General features: G+C 35.3%; 1 long non-coding RNA gene across 1 annotated transcript; it reads right to left on the bottom strand.

The window, feature by feature from the left end:
- Positions 1–7793: 7793 nt before the first annotated feature.
- Positions 7794–17332, bottom strand: LOC135295616 (uncharacterized). The gene is made up of 4 exons (XR_010357743.1): positions 16857–17332; positions 15623–15686; positions 8619–8744; positions 7794–8203 (listed from the first exon to the last, which is right to left on the bottom strand). It is a non-coding gene; the product is annotated as an uncharacterized LOC135295616 (long non-coding RNA).
- Between the last annotated feature and the right edge of the window lie 925 nt (positions 17333–18257).

The following is an 18257-nucleotide window of genomic DNA, read 5'->3' as shown; positions in this document are numbered from 1 at the left end:
ACTCTACAGTATATAAAAGAAAAGAAGCCATTTACAAAAAGAGAAAGGTAAGCAATAGCAATGTAGGATATCAGCTGACTTCAGCATTTCTGCTGAGAGCTTGTGTTGCTGGTGTCCAAATTCCAGGCTCACTTAACTGATCAAAACAAGTGCAATGCCTCTAAAAGTTGTGATTTTTGAAGGTGTAGTGTAGGCAGGAGAGGGAAAATGTTTCTTAATGTTATTGTCTGACTATTTGAATGCTGACATTATCTTCACATCAGAGACTTTCACAGATGAATTTGACTTAAATTAGTGGGGCAGATTTCCCTGTCTTATTTCTGTCAGGTAGAGATTTAGCAGAAATTGATGATAAATTACACTGTATTGATGATAAAGATATACACTGTACTTTAAAAAATCTTTAAAATCTTAGTGGGGAGGTTTCATCTGCTGAAACTAATATGTAAAAGACATGTTAGAAGTTAATATATAAGTAAATGTAATTTACAGGCAAAAAAAGAAATAAAGTATGAAATAAGTTATTAAATGCTTATTTTATGCTTCTTATAAGTGTACTGTGCTTTCTGCAGTGGCTATTCTAGTGGAAATGCAAATGATGACGTTTGGATTTTTCCATATGCAATCCTTTCCCTCTTAATGGAGGGATGGAGTTGAATAAATTACACAATGTGGGCATAGGCAGAGCAAAACACATCTCTTCCTTTTACCCCATGTTATGGATTTCCAGCCAGGCTTGCTAGATGATGTATTATTTGCGTGAAGGTAGAAAGGATTGAAATGAAACAAATATTAGACATGAATACTAGATAAATGGCAGCAATATGTTCAGTAAAATGTACCTGACACAGTTATTTCTAGGTAAGCACCTCAATAGTCTTAAAACATTATTAGCAAAAAAGTTTAAGAGGAAACAATGCATTCATTTTATGAGAAGAAGAATGAAGTGACACAAATATTTCCTTAAATCCTCAAACACAGGTGTTTCAGTCGAAACAAAAACATTGTACATGTACTCAGCTGAGTAACCCTCTTCCCTTTTATGTGGATCAGGCTCTGCATTTTCACTCTTACCCTTAAAAATGTAATAACTAAAAGATGTGCATATGCCAAAAGTATTGTATTAAACTTCAATTTTAAAATGGCATAGATATTTTAGTCCCTGTGACCTGCTTTTCTACAGCTTCAAAGCCAAGCTGGCTCGTTACAGGCTGGGTAATTCTGCTTCTCTCAGAGCAATATTGACAATGGGAAACAATAAATTTAGGAATTAAGTCAGCCATTAAAACACCAGCCAGGGAAATCCAACTAATTAGTTTTCATTAATTTCCCTGTGGAACACCTGAAGTCCATGTGGGTGTTATGTACAACTCCTGCTGTTTTGGGAAGTCCACCTTTCCTTCAACATCAGCCAAAAGAGCAGATCCCCAACACTATCACTACTGATGAAGACCATCTACAGTACAAAATTTGCTGCAAATTTTCATCCTTTCATACTTGCTGGAGATAATAATCACATGAGTTTCTCAATTACCTAGAATCTTCCTCAGTCTCACCAGCTGCAGAAAACTGTGCCTACTTAAATCTCTGTTAAACTTGGTGGTGGGTACTCAGAGACAAGGGAGTTACTGTGTTAAAATGGGAAGATCAGGAGGAGAGACAAAAATCTCAGAGCACTAAATGATATTAACAAAATTTACATGTTTTGTGGGGTTTTTCTTTGCCCTGACGAGGATCATGCCTAGAATGAGAAGAATGAGCACACTTGTGACAGAGAAACCCAGCCTTTAAGGGTGGTTATTGTACTATTTTCCTGTAATTTAATCAGGTCAGCTTTGAGAATCCAGTTCCAGGTGACACCAGAAGAATTGAGAAATTATTTTGACTTGTGCTATGCAACCCTTGACCATGGTTCCAGTCAATGTTTCTGTTACCTGTTTCTGTTAATCACTGCTGTTTTCCTCATCATTGGAACTAAGGCTAAATATAGGTATTCTATTGTGCTACAAATAGGAAATTTGATAAATAATGAAGTTTAGCACATTCCAAATCTATTAAGAATTTCATAAAAAAGGTCAAATACTTGAGTTGATAAAGAGAAGAAATTGGAAGATAACATAGAGAGAAAAGGCTGTAATAGCTCTCTTTTATCAGCCAACTAAATATTGCAATATGTAGTCTATCTTAGGTCCCTTCTTGAGAAAATGAGCTGACACCTTCCACTTCCTGTGAAAGGGAAGTACAAGGATACATATTTATAACAGAAAACATAATATCATTATAAAGAAAAAGAGCTAACTTTTCTATTTAATTATATTTTATTGAAAAAAATTCAAATTCAGAATCTGATCCCAAACAAGTCTTTTCCCAGTTCAGCACCAAACAACCAAATAGAAAGGTTAATACAGAAACAGCTATCACAACACCTTCCAGAGAACAATGAAAAACATTTAACTTCTCTGTTGGAAAGACTGTACATTAATATCATAGTCATAGATGGAATGGGATGGAATCACTTCCTCCTTTTTTTTTTTTTTTTTTTTTTTTAATTAAAAGAGTCTGTGGAGTCATGCCAATAATTCTTGCTTCTGTCCAAACAAGTAGCTGATTCTTTAATTTTCAGATTCAGTGGGCACAGTGTCTCAACCCTCCACAAGGCAGGCATCCTTTTAACATCAAGGATGCAAAAGGAATATGTCAAACCACCACTTTCAGAGACAGAATTGATAAATCTGTCAAGCCAGTGAGTGTTGTGCCATCTGCCTCCTATACAGCAGCAGCATTAAGCACAACAGACTTCTCAGCTGGGTCCATCTCCTGTCCTTAACCAGGTCCATGGATCAGCAGGGTGGGAAGTGGGGGAAGCATTAGACAGGACCAATGGTAGAGGTTTGCTAGTTTTGACCAGGGTGGGTTCATGCATGTGAAGTCCCCTAACATCAGAGATGAAAGCTGACTCTTCCTGTTTCAGCAGTGCAGTTGGTACTATGAGGGGAAATGCTTCATTCTGTATACTTTGCAATAAGGGTTAATGCTGCTCTTAAATTCACCCACACCGAGGACAAGAATCATCTACATATTTGTGGTGAAGTTTTGTTTCATGAAATTTTTTTCATTATATCATTCATTTTCCAGAAGAAGTTCATAAGTAAATGCATCCACGAGTACAAATTAAATGAATGAAGGGTTTCCTGCAATGTTCCATAGCATATGATAAGTTTTTTTCCAACAGAATGAGAAACAGGTATATTTTTATTGCTTTGTCACTCCATCATCCTCCTAGTTACCTCAAGCTAGTCACTCACAGATGTTTTCTATTTCTCCCTCTCTCTCTCTCTCTTTAAAAACATGTGTTAGACTATGCAAAACTCATAAAAGACAGCAAGTCGCTTTGGCAAAGAAGAGATATATTCTCAGCTGAAATATCACTCACCTTTGCAGGTTTTTCAGGAATACTAACAGTCTTTCTTCAGTTCCTTCTCTGTGAACGTGCATGGCTGCATCCTTTGGTAATCTGAGTTCCACAGAGCCAGATTAAAAAAATCAACAAAAAAAACCCCAACGTGTGATAACTGTAGGGCTTATCAGATAATAAGTATGCAAAAGCAGAAAATTAATAAAAAACATTGTTTACAAAATCAAAGTGATTTCATGTTTTGCTCTGATAAAATTTACTCAGAGAAATAAAAATACTTTATTTTAACCTTATCACTTTGTTGGTCTTTTAGAAAACATCAAAATGATTTATAGGCTGGACTGTAAACCTCTCTTCTTGAACCTCAGCAAAATTGTTTTGGAAGGCTTCTATGGATCATATGGCTTGATGGCATTTCTTGTTCCCTTTTAAAGCATCTGGCAATCTGGGTATTGCAGTACTTGTATATCCCTGGTTTTCTGATATTTCTGGCTATTTCTGTCCAGCTGATCACAGTTACTAGGGAAATGTTTTAATATGGATGTTTAGAGTTTTCAAAGTAGCATTTTAGCATTTCAAAATTTCAAATGAGAGTTTGAAATTTTGCTGAGTTACAGCATGAGACTTTCAAGAGTATTATAAATCAAAATTTATTAGCTAAAAGTATGCACCAAGCTAGAGAAAATAGATACTCAATGGCACATAAATCCTGCCTGATGTTCAGTGACAAAGGAAAATAGAGATACAGGGAAGTTAATTTCTCTTTTTTCATGACCACAGCTGATGAGTGTTGCATTCTCACATGCACTATGGCAGCCAATAACACCTAATATTTTTCTGCCTCTTCTGTTTTTATTGCCTATGCAGTTCTTATTCATCTGCAGTTTATAAATATCTTCTTATTTCTGCTCAGCTATTTGCATCAATAATATAATTTAACAGTAAATTTCACAGTCTAATTATTCATTACATTAAAAACATTTCCATTTATTAATTTGAAATTGTTTGCCTGGTAATTTTAACAAACGCCCTTGTGCTCATTTTATGAGCCAGGCTTATTTGCATTCTCTTGAACAATAATTTTAATTATTTTCCCTTTTTCCCCTAAGACAAAAAAGAACAATCTGGAGTTCCAGATCTACTCTCCACTACCGTGGGATAGGCAGATGCCTGACTTCAGTGGGGTTAGTCACATGGCTGCATTTGCAAGGTTACAGCCTTAGTGAATGATAGCTGTCATTCCTACAGCAAAGATTTTGCACCTGTAACTGCAAAGTCTGTGCCCAATTAGCTGAAAGGAGTCTTCTACTTTTGAAATTTCTGACCAGAGGTTTCAGCCTATAATTGCACCAGTATTTTCTCTACATTTCTTCATATAACTATTTTTTTGTGGTCCATTGGTTATTTTTGCTTATTTAATCTTCAATTAGTTTTTATTGGAAAACAAATTAGATCAGACCCTAGCTTTCCTCCTTCATATTGCAATCCAAATTGAAGAAAACTTCTGCTTTTTGATAATAGAATATTTGTTTTCACGCTCTACAAAATTTTTGCTGCTGCTGTGCAATACCCATTCTATTCACGTCAGGTTTGGGTCTCTGTAGCTTAAAAATGAGGAAGGCAAGGGCCAGCCCACTCCCAGGATCTGCAGCCCCAGCCTGGCTGGAGAGAGGCCATACCTGGCCCTGCCATCTGTAAATGGTGTTTTTTAGCCTCACACATTCTGGGACACCAGAATTCAGATTCTCTCTGTTGTTATTTTGGGAGGGCTTTTTTGGCATAAATATGATTGAGGTAAGTCCCAATCACTCTGCTCTCTTTCATACAATACACAAGTTATAATTCTTTAGGGAAAAAGACAAGTATGTTTCATACAATGCAAGGGCAGCAACCTCAATCTTCCCAAATCCTCTCATTCTGTTTTACTCTTCTCTCCATCTTTCTTTAAGTGTGATACACATCTATGTTTTGCAGCCTTTAAGCAGTGATGAGAACTAACAGCTGATCTGAATAAATGCAGATTAATAGATTGTTTTAGGCTACTGATTTAGTGGCCAGATGAATTACATATATTAAATAAATAATATTCTTCAGCATGATAAGGAGGAGAAAGGAGAAAAGCTCTCTAGCAGAATATGAGTATGAAGAACTTTCAAATACTTCAAAATGATGCCAATACATCAGTTCCAGGGAGCTTTCAGGCATATATGAAGTGTAATAAAATACCTGCATGCTAAAACAAGAAGCTTGAAGGACAAACAAGGAGAATTTGGAAGCTGTGACTAACAGGGAAAATTTATATAGGAGACTTGACAGAAACATGGTGGGTGTACGAGCTCAGTAGCTCATAAACATGGTGAGTTAAAGCCTAGCACTACTAGCTGAGGAGGAAATCCAAGCGTATAAATTTGAACATTTGGGAAAATTTGAGTTGTGACAAAAGAAACAAAGAAGAATTTCAAAGGATTTGTATGAATCCGTTCTAAAAATCCTTTCATTGGTTGTGACAGACCCCAGAGCTTCTGCTGAAAAAGAGCATCAAATATGAAGACTAATTTTTAAACAGCTAAACAGAAGGGTTGGAATTATTACAAGTAAGCAAGAATGGATAGATGTGAAAGCAAAGGTGATCAGCAACCTGCAGTGATCACTGTGGTTCAAGGAGAAGAAAGAAAAAAAAACTAATCTACAGTTACATACTGACATTCCAATGCAGCCAGAATTCTTGTCTGTAAATGTTACACAGGAGTTGGTACTTGGCACAGTGTTCTATGGAGGACTACCACACAACAATCCTGTTAATTACTCCTACCACTTATATTCTTATATCCAATTGAGTAAGAAGAGAATTAGCAGGAAGAAGAGGCTAATAAACTTGCCAAGTTTAATCCCCAACTGATTTTGAGGAGTATATGTAACAAATAACAGTGGATATGCTCATTGTTATGAAATGTTTCTAAATCAGTTTATCTTGTTTTCCTTAAAAAAAATTTAAAAAGTGAATAAAAAAAAGTTTTATAAAGACAGAAGTAGTGAGAATTTAGGCTATATATATATATATATATTTTCAAATATTGGTACAAAAAAATTAAAAAAATCTAATCTTTTAAAGGAAAACCATTATTATGAGTTCAGATTTTTGGCAAATCTGCGCCAAAGTTCAGATTCAGATGTTTAAAGAAAAAAGAACTATTAACAAAACTAGTTGGAACACTTCAAAAAACTGCTAATACTTTATAAATAGAGTAATACAAATACATTTTTTCAGTTAAAATATTTCCTGTTTAATTTTTAATTAAAACATGTTATCAGAATTGCATCAATTTCCCCTTTCAGTTTTATCCAGCTGTCACTTCCTGGGCAGTCAGCAGTTTTTTAAGTGGTATCACAGGAAAAGGCAAAAAATAGAGAAATCCAAATTTAAAATATTTATGAACTTGAAAAAGTTAAATAAACCAGATTTTTACTCAAGTTACAAGAATTAAATAAAAAGGAGGAAACCCCAAATCCTGAGAATTAAAAAAATGAATATATTTTTTCATTAAATATATAAAAATTAAATATATGTATATATTGAAAATTGTTTTCCATAAAGATACATATTTTTGGAAGGCTTGAGAGTATCTCATAACCTTTTGAAAAGGAAAATTTTTAACATAAGATAGTATTGAACTCAACTTATTCTTCACAGAGCCTTCAGGAGATTGAGAAACTCCAGTTTCAACTATGCTAATACTAGAATCTCAGGGGTATTTTTTAATGTTTTGTTGAACTATATTGAGACTAAAGCTAGATAGGCACAAAATTATGATCATTGACAGATCTGTTAAAAATCTAGAGCCAATAATATTCTATATACATATATTCCATTTACAAATGTACATTTAACATGCAGATTAGAAAAAATATACACTCCAGTGAGGAAAAGAGAGTTTTGGGACAATAAATTGTGCATTAACCAGGTAAACACAATCTTATCTTATAAAGAGACATTTACAGATAGCAAGGAACTGAAAAATTAAAATATTTCTTTAATTAAGAGTGATATCCACACACCATCTTCTGGATAAGAGTATAATATAGTGAACTTCCAGGGGAAATATTAAATGTCTAGATTGCCTGAAAGTCTTAAAAAGAGAAATATCTATAGAAGCTGACATACTCCACCAAAGGGAATTAATGTATGGACTCAAACACACAAAAAAGGCTCTGGGCACATGATATCCACCTGTCAGGGTATCAGAGACCAGCAATGAGTTAACAGGGGACAGCAGCTCACTGAGACAAGAGACACTTTTCCAAATCAGCTGCTGAGGCTGGACAGAAGAACTGCTTTGCCCTTGGTCACCAGAGTGACCCTACTCTTTGTCCTTCCTTCCAGCGCCACAGCCATTCCCTCTGTCCAGTCCTGGGGGTGTCTGGTGAGAGAACACAGGTGGATGGGTCACTTCACTGTGCTGTCAGGCACAACACGGAGCTCAGAGGAGTGAAACAAGCAAAACCAGCAGGATCTGCTTGTAGATGAAGCGTTGTTCTGGATGACACGTGACCCTGTGGAGAAGGTCTCAGCTCTTTGTGTTTGCCACAGATGTGCAGCAGCTGCAACTCAAAATGATCACAGGGAAGACAGGGATGTGTTGGAGCCAGGCCAGAGGAGACCACCAAGTTGATCAGAGGGATGGAGCAGCTCTGCTGTGAGGAAAGGCTGAGAGAACTGGGATTGTTCAGACTGGAGCAGGGAGGGCTCCAGGGTGACCTGATTGTGGCCTTCCAGCACCTGAAAGGACCCTGCAGGAGAGATAGAGAGATACTATTTGCAAAGGCCTGGAGTGCCAGGACAAGGGGGAATGGCTTCACACTGAAAGGGTGTAGGGTTAGATAGGATATTATGAATAATTCTTTACTGTGAGGGTGCTGAAAGGGTGTAGGGTTAGATAGGATATTATGAATAATTCTTTACTGTGAGGATGCTGAGGCACTGGAACACACTGTCTAGAGAAGCTGTTGCAGCCATAACCTTGAAGGGATTCCAGGCCAATTTGGATGGAATTCTGGAGTGCTGAGCAACCTGGTCTCATGGAAAGTGTCCCTGCCTATGGCAGAGGGCTTGTAACGAGATAATCTTTAACGTTCCCTCCAAGTTAAATAATTCTAGGATTCTATGATTATGGGGTGGTAGCTACAACATATCCCAGTGTTTTACCTGAGAAATTTACCCACTGTTGCACTGCTCACACTCCACTGTCAAGAAGAGCATGATCCATCATCCAGCCAGATTAGAAATTCAAGTATGTCTTTATTAGTGGAAATAGGTTTTGTTTTGTCTGAACTGACAAAAGTGAAAAGAAATAGAAACACACAATTAGCAGCCCTTAAGAGGAAAAAATATGCATCACAGGCCTTTCTGATATAAATTATGACGTGAATAAAAACCAGCTAATTTACAACAAGAAAGATTATCAAACAATTATTGAAACAGTAATAAAAGTACTAACAACCTATTACTAAGACTACAAACCAAGTGAGCAACAGAATAACATTCATAGGAAAGGCAGACAGTATAAGATAATAAAGAGCTCAGTAGCAAATGGTTGATAACACCTTTCAACCCAACATACCCAAGCATATCCCTTCACCATCTGGCCTAAGTGGGGTGTGACGCATGGAATGATATCAAAATATGTTATGAAAAACCAAGTTTTTAATTCATTGTTTTGAGATGTTTTGAAAATCTTACAGCATTTTCATAAGTGCTTTTTTTGGAATGGAACAGAGCTCATTTTCTTAACAATTTGCAGTTCTGAACAGGTTTAAAGTTGTAGGAATCATACTCTGTTATGAAAAAAATTGATTTCATGAAGGAGTACAGTAGCAAAATCTTTTATTTGGTTCATCAGGAAAACTAATTGTGACAAGATTGTACAACATTGGAGACCTGAATCCAGGGTGGATTGCCTTCTGACCTACTCCTTATTAGATCCATACAGCTCTCAGGCAGAGAGATCTGGAAAATAGCCAATATTAGTCCAGCTGGGAATAGATTAACAATGATTTATCAGGGAATCAAGAACACCTTGGGCTATGACAGGAACTTCAGGAAAAGCAACTACTAAACTACTCTCATAAAAATGTATTTTAGACTAAATTGTCTTGCAGAAAACAGACGATTTCAATGATTTCTCACAGCTGAATTAACTATTTATTTATTAAAAGAAAATTTCATACCTGCCAATTTAGGTCGGGAAAAAAAACAAAATACAATGTCAACACCATTTTAATTAAATAACCAAGATTACATATATATATTAGCTGTATCTATACTTTCATTCTGTTTTTGAAAAATAATCTCTATGTCACTTTTCACAGCCAGGTTCTGGTTTTAACCCATATATTTTCATACCCTAATTATTTTTCAAATATCACATTAAAAAGATAGGTGTTAATTTCCATACTGAGAGACAAAATACTTTCCCACAGTTTACTAATTATTGCTCTCTAAAAAAGTAGGTTTTATAAAATCTTTCTGTTCTTTAATATACTTATTTTTTAAATTAAAGATTACAGGAAAAAATTATATATATGGTAAATCTAATACCATAAAATATACATATTTGGATATCAGGTTGTGGAATTCAGTGTACATGATTATCTTGTGGCAAGAGAATTCCTGAAAACAAGAGAAGAGGAATTAAGCTAAAATAAAAGATATTGAACTCAGTCATCAATAGACAGCAATTATGGTATGAGTTCCCCTAAATTATCCTGCAAACATTTTTCAGTGTCCTTGTTAATAATTTTTTTCTGCCCAAACATTTCAGGATGATACTGGAATATGGAAATGAATTGTCTGATGAAATATAAGAGTTTTCTGTTCATAAAATAAAACTAAATGTACTTTCTGTTTCAATATATTAAAATGCATAGTTAGAGGAAGGGAACATAAATATATATTATTTATGTAAATTGTTTGCTCAGTTTTTTTTTTCTTCTCTTTCAAGTAGTACCACTGTTCCTTAAATGGAATATGTTTTTTTCTGCCTTGAGAAAATTTCACTGGCTATGTCAAAATTATTCTTTGCTATTGTTCCCTGGTCAACAAAAGTAATAAAAATACACAAAGTAGCCACACATAAAAGCTTCATCTGAGATAATGTAAAGTTTATTGTTATTTTCTTTCTCTCCTCAATAAAGAATTAGGTTTTTTACAGCAGTTACAGTGTCATATATTATAAACCCACTGACTGACACGCACACACAAAAAAATCCATATAATCGCTTTTTCTATCTAACCATGTAGTGAATTACGGATCCTGTAATTAAGGCTATCAGCTGACTAAAGTGCCACATGGACCAATATGCCACCACAGGGAAATGCCATTTACAGGTGATTTGGGCCACAGTAGATCAAACTGTAGTGAAAAGCCTGAAACAGCAATTTCACATTCACATTATTTGGGTTAAAAGTTATAAGGCAAATTTTTAACCAATTCTGAACCAAAAAGATTTAGGTAACTCTCAACATAAGGAAATAGATATTTCCAATATCTTTCATAGTTTAAACAAAATCAAATCCAAGGAATGCAGGAAATTCAGATTTCAATGTAGTGTAAGTACAATCTAACCTCTGCAGGAAAAAAGGTGTGCCTTCATAGTTTCCTTTATTACTTGAAAGACATTTTAATGTGTTTCTCTAAGGAGGTGTGGTACAGGTAATGAATCTTATATATATACCTGCCTTTGTCTTTCATTCCTTTTTAATTTCTGAAGTTATCACTACTCTGTGTCACACAGATCTGATGGAGAACACCATTCTCACAAATTTCATGGAAATAAGCTGCTGAAGAGAGCAAACCCTTCTATATTTCATGACTGAATAAAAGACAGCACGATGAGATTGTTTCTTTTTTTAGCATCACAGAACTTTCTGCAAGACATGAATTTTTCAGCTGGGAAGGAGTTTACTGAGAGCAGTCATAACATTTTTTTCATACATCCATTTTCAGAAGGCTTGCTATAATTCAATCAAAAAGATAGTTAAGGACAGAATACAGGAGGAAATATTAAGAGATAATAATACTTGTGATATGAGGTCATCTGATGATAAGAAGTCACTATCCATTAAAAATATATGCCCTCAGTCTTTTGGGGAGTACAGACCAAATCCATACAGGTTCCTTACATTCCTCCAGAACTGAATTTCATCTCTATCTACAAGAATTGCTAAATACAAAATGTATTAACATAATTCATTTGATAGAAGATTTAAAAAGTACTCATCTAGTGGTCTTCTAGTAATAATTTTCATATTTCTCTCTCTCTCAATCATTTCTTCTTCCTGCTTATAAGACCTTTTCTCCATTCTGCTTTATAAAATTCTTGCATCTACTCCACATAGTTTCTGGGCACATAATATAATTAATTATATGACTAACATTCATGTACAGCATGATTTCCTAAGGTAGACTGAAGATCACTCTGAGTACTTATTTCCTTGCCAGCAGCTCAATTAATTTCACCCATGCTAGAGAAATGTCCATCAGTTTCACATTGTTTGGAGTTCTAGAAGAAATTTTTCAACTTACAAAAAAAAAACCAAAAAACCCCCCAAAAAACCTCAACAAACAAAATGAAATAAAACCAAACAAACAAGCAAACAAAATTGTGGAAGGTATTATTCCACTAATAAGCCCTAAAACTGAGTTTTAATTTGCAGCACACATATCCACCTACTGGCAGCACCTCCTTTCCCATGAAATCTCAGTGGGAATGCAGCTGCAGGCAATTACTTCTAGAGGTCAGTCTTTGACTCTCCTTCTTCCACAACTCAACCTTCTCCTAAGACTCCTTCTAATGAGCTGGGAAAGCCTAACAGCATAAACAAAGGAAACTAGGGATATTTTACGAGAACATGTATTTATGGTATCTGGCAGAACGATGTTTTTGTGGGATGGGTCTTTTCTGACAGTTAATAAGCAACTTAATTAGGGTCCACGTCTCCTACATAGAAATAACTGTGCCTATCTTCTTGTGCATCACTGTCAAAGTACAGTTTAGAACTGTTTTACAAACATTAAATAACATCTAAAATTTAATGGATTTAATGGTAAACTTTTCTTAAGCTGCTTTATTCCAGAAAAAAAATCCTTTATTATTGTTTTGCTTAAAGTGTTCCCCTAGGAAAAAACCGCTATTTTTTCATTTTTCACCAGACTATACAAGCAGCTGGAATATGTTGGTCAGTATTATCTCAAAGATCCGTAATCACTGGATTGATGATTATTTACACCTTTTATTTTAATGAACCTAAAATAAATTTTATGACAATTTATATCAAACTTATTACAAGCATATAAATCAAGAAGTGACCTAGTGGTGTTGTTGGTACCAGTGGGTAGTACAAGAATTCACTAATGGTTGTACAAGGTCTGAAACACACAGAAATAGCCATTTTTATTTGCCAGAAGAGCTTGACAAAATAAAACTTTTTTTCTTTTTTTTTTCTTTTTTTTTTTCTCTGAGGAAATAGAATTTTTACAGAAAAATAACATTCAAGCACTTCTGATTATCAGTGGTCTCTGCTGGGTCAATTATCTCATTTAACCATTAGAGAGAAGGACATCCTTTCTGACCTAATACCTTATCATGAAACATATGTGTATAAAATAATTTTAGGAATGGTTTAAGCAAAGAGAAATTGAATCTACCTGTAATCCATGCTAAACTCCAAGGAAGTCAGACAGTATAACAAAATAAACTGAAAACGAAAACATGAACTACTTTAAATAATCTATGAAATTTGTAATAACATCAAAAAATCCCACTTCAATATATTTTCAAATGCATTTCTTGTATTGAAATACATTTTCCTAAGTGACTGAAGGTTAGGAAGATTGAGGGATCAGATGCTGAAGTTGAGAAGGTGGTCAGCTGGCCTTAATGATCACCTGGCTGGGGTCATATTGTGTATTTGATGTCAGTCAGTCCTTCCTAAATCAATGTGGTTTTGTTATTTTATTGCAATAAACTTTAATTTATATTAGAAGCAAGATGATTATTATAAATTTATGTCACTTTTGCTGATTTTTTCCAGTGTCTGGCTGTGAAGATTTCAGGTCTCTGTTTGGTTTTGTCCATGTATCTCTGTTGAATCTCCACCATCTTATATTTCTGCAAATTCATGACCTTTATACTTTCTGCATATAATTCTTAACACTTTTTTTCCTCAAAGGAACTTCTGTTCTGACAAAATGTTTTGATATTCTGCTCTACTGATGTGTATCTTTTCAGCTGGGCAAGTCTTTATTTGTGAAATAATGAATTAGTCTTGTTACATTTTCCATAGTAGGACAAAGCTGCATAATGTATTATTGATAACACTCATAAGCCTACTTATGAAAAAAGAAGACAAAAAATGTTGTGAGAGAAGAATGAGCACTTGAAATTGAAAGATATGGGTGCAGAAGGAAACAAAATAAAAGGAATGATAATAGAAATCAGAGGCCTGAGATTAGAGATGAACATATTTGAATTCTAGTGGGGTTTCTTGCTCACACACAATCCACTTGTTGAGACTATTTGATTTGCACTGCACTTTACTGTTGTACAAGAGATTTCTCTAGCTGTATTTTTCTATCCTTACAGTTTTAATGTTTTTTGTTCTCATTCTTTTCAGCCTTCAGATGTGTTCTTCTGGATGCATTTTATTTAGCTATTTTAAACTCTCAGTAAATATTCTGAATTATTTGCTAGAATATTTAACTTATTAGTTGTTACATTTACATTGCAGATGAGCTTTTCATTTTTCAGATATCCAATAGTCATGAACAATATTGAGAGTAATGAAACTTCTAAGAGAAGTAAATATTTCCTATGAAAGAATAGCTTTTGTTTAATAGTACAAAATGAGGAGAAAATAGTTTAGATGTTTATAAAACAAAGTCTGCACTACACAGGAAAAGTAATTACTCAGTTTTTTGTGTATAGAATTTGATATTTATGTGCAAAGTCCCTAGAGATTTGTTCATGCAAGAAATCTGTAATATTGATTTTTTCACAGATGCAATATTGAGAAAGACATGCTGCTGAAATATGTCATTTAGTGAAGGAAAAATACTAAGCCTTGATTTTCCTTCTGAGAGAACTGAGAGATTGTCTGTAAACACAGTGGTAACTAATCTGTTCATGGCCATCCGCTTATTTGCTGACAAATGAAGGTAAGATATTGACAGTCTAAATCATCATGAGAAAAAAAAAAATCCAAAGTTTACTCATCCTTAAATGAGGAAACAATTACATTCTAAACATCTGTGTTTTGTAATCAGATTATAAAAACATTCTCTCCCAAATACCTCAATTTCTTCTCTCTCCCCCAAAATACCACAATCCTACACAAATGAAAATCAGAAGATGAAATAATTTAAATTATTAAAAAACCCCAAACAAACAACCAAACAAAAAAAACCTCACCTCCAAATACACAAAATGCAGTAAGCTTAAATGTTTGAGAATCTCAAAGATGCTAATTGATAAAAGCACAATTGCTTCTGAGAGCTAAAAAATGCCCATTGAAAGCTCCTGTATTTAGTTTCTTTGGTCCACACACCAAAAAAAAAAGCAAAACCAAACCAAGCCATACCTAACCCCAAACCAAGTCAAACTATGTGAGTGATAATGTGGTCCTGGATTCAAATCAATACCATGACTCTATGAGTAATAGCAGAGTATTAAATACTTTGAAAAAAATGTGCCTTTTCAGTAACATGTTTAGTATTCCAACAGCCACCGAACAAAACCAGTAAATTATGCAATACAATAAATTTAAATCTAGAAGATTCATAATAAAATCTTAAATCTGAAAGATTCATAATTCAAAACATCAGTCATTTAACCAATAACGTACAAATAGAAATGCACATATAAATATTTATGTATACAGGTGCCCATGCCACTCTCTAGAGCTACACAGGCAGTGAAGAAACAGGAATGGCTTTAAGAGCACACATTAAATACTTCAGTAAGTCCCAGCATGAACCCAGTGGTTATTCCCCTTGTACCAGCTCTGGAATCTGCTTTATTTTAATTATCATATGACACACAAGGATTCTATGCCATGGAAAATTCAACAATGTCATTTTTTAGGCAGTTCAAGCAGCATCTATCTGGAAGACAACAGAGCTGTAAAGGCTAAACAGAGTAAACAGACTGTACCTTCCAAGTGCTGCCCATTCTCCAAAGTGTGGGAGGAGATCCAATGTATTTGATCTGATAGGAGCTGTAAAAGAAGATTTCCATACAGCATGCAGCATTTTCCAAGACAGCTATAGCAGGTATAGCCCTTAAAAGCCTGTAGTCAAATATCTTATTTAATTCAAGATCACAATCACTAGGACATCAGAGTTGTGTTTTGTCACTCTATCTATTAAATCTGACAAGCATAACAATGGAAACTCCTGGTTTCTTCTCTCTCAAGTGCAGGTCCCTCATAGAAAAGTAAGCAGAACTCTACCTTAAGTGGCTTTTACCAGGAAAATATTGAGACTTACTGCAATAGCAATTATAAAAATTGTGATTATATAAGAGCATACATGCTACAACAATCACAAAGTAAATGCATGTGGAGTCAAGTCTCATAATAGATCCATTTGACAAGACAGGGTTGAGTACAAGTCATCTGTGTACTGATTTACCTCTCAAGGCAAGAAGAATTTGCATGCGCTTGCCTGATTTTGTATTTCATTATATTTGCCTCATGTATTTCTTCACCTTTAAAACAAATTTTGATTTTTGATACAAGACTGATAATTATGCTCACTCCATATTTTGTAAGTGACATAAGGGCAATAGGAGGAACTATTGTGTATTAAGGAATGGAAACCATTATCTTTCCACTGATATCACAGCTCCTTTCCTGTGTGCCTTGTGATCAGTCTCAACACCATCACAGCAAGCTTGGCAGTGATTTTCCTTTTCACCTCAGTTTTCAGTCACTAATTGCATGATTAAGGCTTTATGTATTCAAATGATTCCTTGAAAATTCACCATTGCCTGTCGCTTTCCTATTTAAAATCTGTCTCAACTGTTTCTCTGTGTCTTTTCTTAAATTCCCTACACTGATATTTGTTCTTTGATCTATTTTCAAGAAAAGCAGATTTTCCATGATTCTCTGCTCTTTTTTTTCTTATCAAAAACAATTCTGAGAAGCCTATGGCAATGTTAGGTAAGGTCTCAACTTAACTGCAAGAAGGATTGAGTCCTCAAATACACAGTATGTCAATGTTAAAATCAGTGTAGTTCTTGAGCCTTAAAAATTCTGAGTCTCTCAGGAGCAGTATTTGTTCTTGCTCTTGCAAAGAATTAGAGAGCCACAAGAAGAAGAAAAGCATGCCAGTGGAAAGAGCTTCTGACAACAATTATTTCTTTAACAGCTGCTTTGTAGCCTTACCTTCTCAGTGTTGCAGGTCGTGTTTGGTGGGCTTCAGATCTCAGGGCTCAGGGTTTGTTCAAAACCCTTTTTTCACACTGTGGTGGATTGACCCAGGGTGTGTGCAAGGTGCTCTATCTCTAGATTTCCTGCTCCAGGGGGATCTATACAATATCACTTTCCTCAGCAGGACAGGACCTAGGGAGGAAGTAAATAGAAAAAAAATCTCATGGGTCAAGATAAAGGCAGTTTAATAAAGTAAAAGCAAAGATTATGGGTGCAGAAGCAAAAGAAAAAGGATCTTATTTCTCCATTTCCCATCAACAGGCAATGTCTGCCATGCCCCAGGAAACAGGGCTTCAGTACAGCAGAGGTTGCCCCAGAAGAAAAATGTCAGAAAAAACTGAGTGCCTCCAACCTCTGCCTTAGCTCTTATTACTGAGAAGATGCTGTATGGAATGCAATTTCCCTTTTGTCTCCCTGGGTCAGCTGTCCTGGCTGTGCCCTTTCCCAGGCTCCTGCCCAGAGCCACCCTAATGGCCTTTTGGGGCCGGTGGGTGTGGTTTGGAGAGATGGCCCTGGTGCTGTGGGATCACAGCCCAGCAGTACCCAAACACTGCTGGGTCCTCAACACCTTTCTCTCTGCTCAGCACTTTGAGGGCTGCAGTGGGAAAATAAACTCCATCTCAACCTAACCTTCCTACAGGTCTGGCTTTGTGTCCCACAGTACAAAGTAATGCCTAAAGTACAGCCTGCAGTGATTCTCTCATCTAAAGTTCAAACTTGGACTCTACCTTGGAGTATCTAGGGGAGAAGATTTGCCTACAATTGTTCCAAAATAATTAAAATTCATTACCCCTCTCCATTAAATTAATGAAGATTTCTTTCCAAGTTCCTCGGGAGACAGTGTTATGCAAGAAATATTAATGTGATGGCAGTGCGTTACTGGGTTTTGGGGTTTTTTTTAAGTTTTCCTTCTTGAAGGTGTTGTCCTGACTGATGTGCTGAGTGAGGAAATTGTACTAAGTGACAACCACACAGGGAAGGAGAACGTCAGAGCTTGATCATTACCTTTACTGACAGAGACCATCTGAAGAAATCTAACATCTACCACCACAGAGCTGCAGCAAATACCTTTTGATTAGAGGAAAATGCACACATTCCTATAATGGTAATATTAAAAAAAAAGGAAATATAAAATATATTTGGAAAGGCACATTTCAGTTACATCACATTTTGTCTTTAAATTTGTTTTTACCTCTACACTGCCTAAAAATAAGGAAATAAGGAGAATTTAAACTAGTGAATGATTCACTGATACAAAGACTGTGCAGAAGATAATACAGTAATTTTGCAGATGTCAGATCTGAGCTTGTATTGTTACTTATAAATCACTGGCAAGAGCTGGAAAAAAGCAGTTGT

Source organism: Passer domesticus, chromosome 2 (assembly GCF_036417665.1).
Source record: "Passer domesticus isolate bPasDom1 chromosome 2, bPasDom1.hap1, whole genome shotgun sequence".
Taxonomy (NCBI): Eukaryota; Metazoa; Chordata; class Aves; order Passeriformes; family Passeridae; genus Passer; species Passer domesticus.
This window is presented reverse-complemented; position numbering and strand designations above follow the sequence as displayed.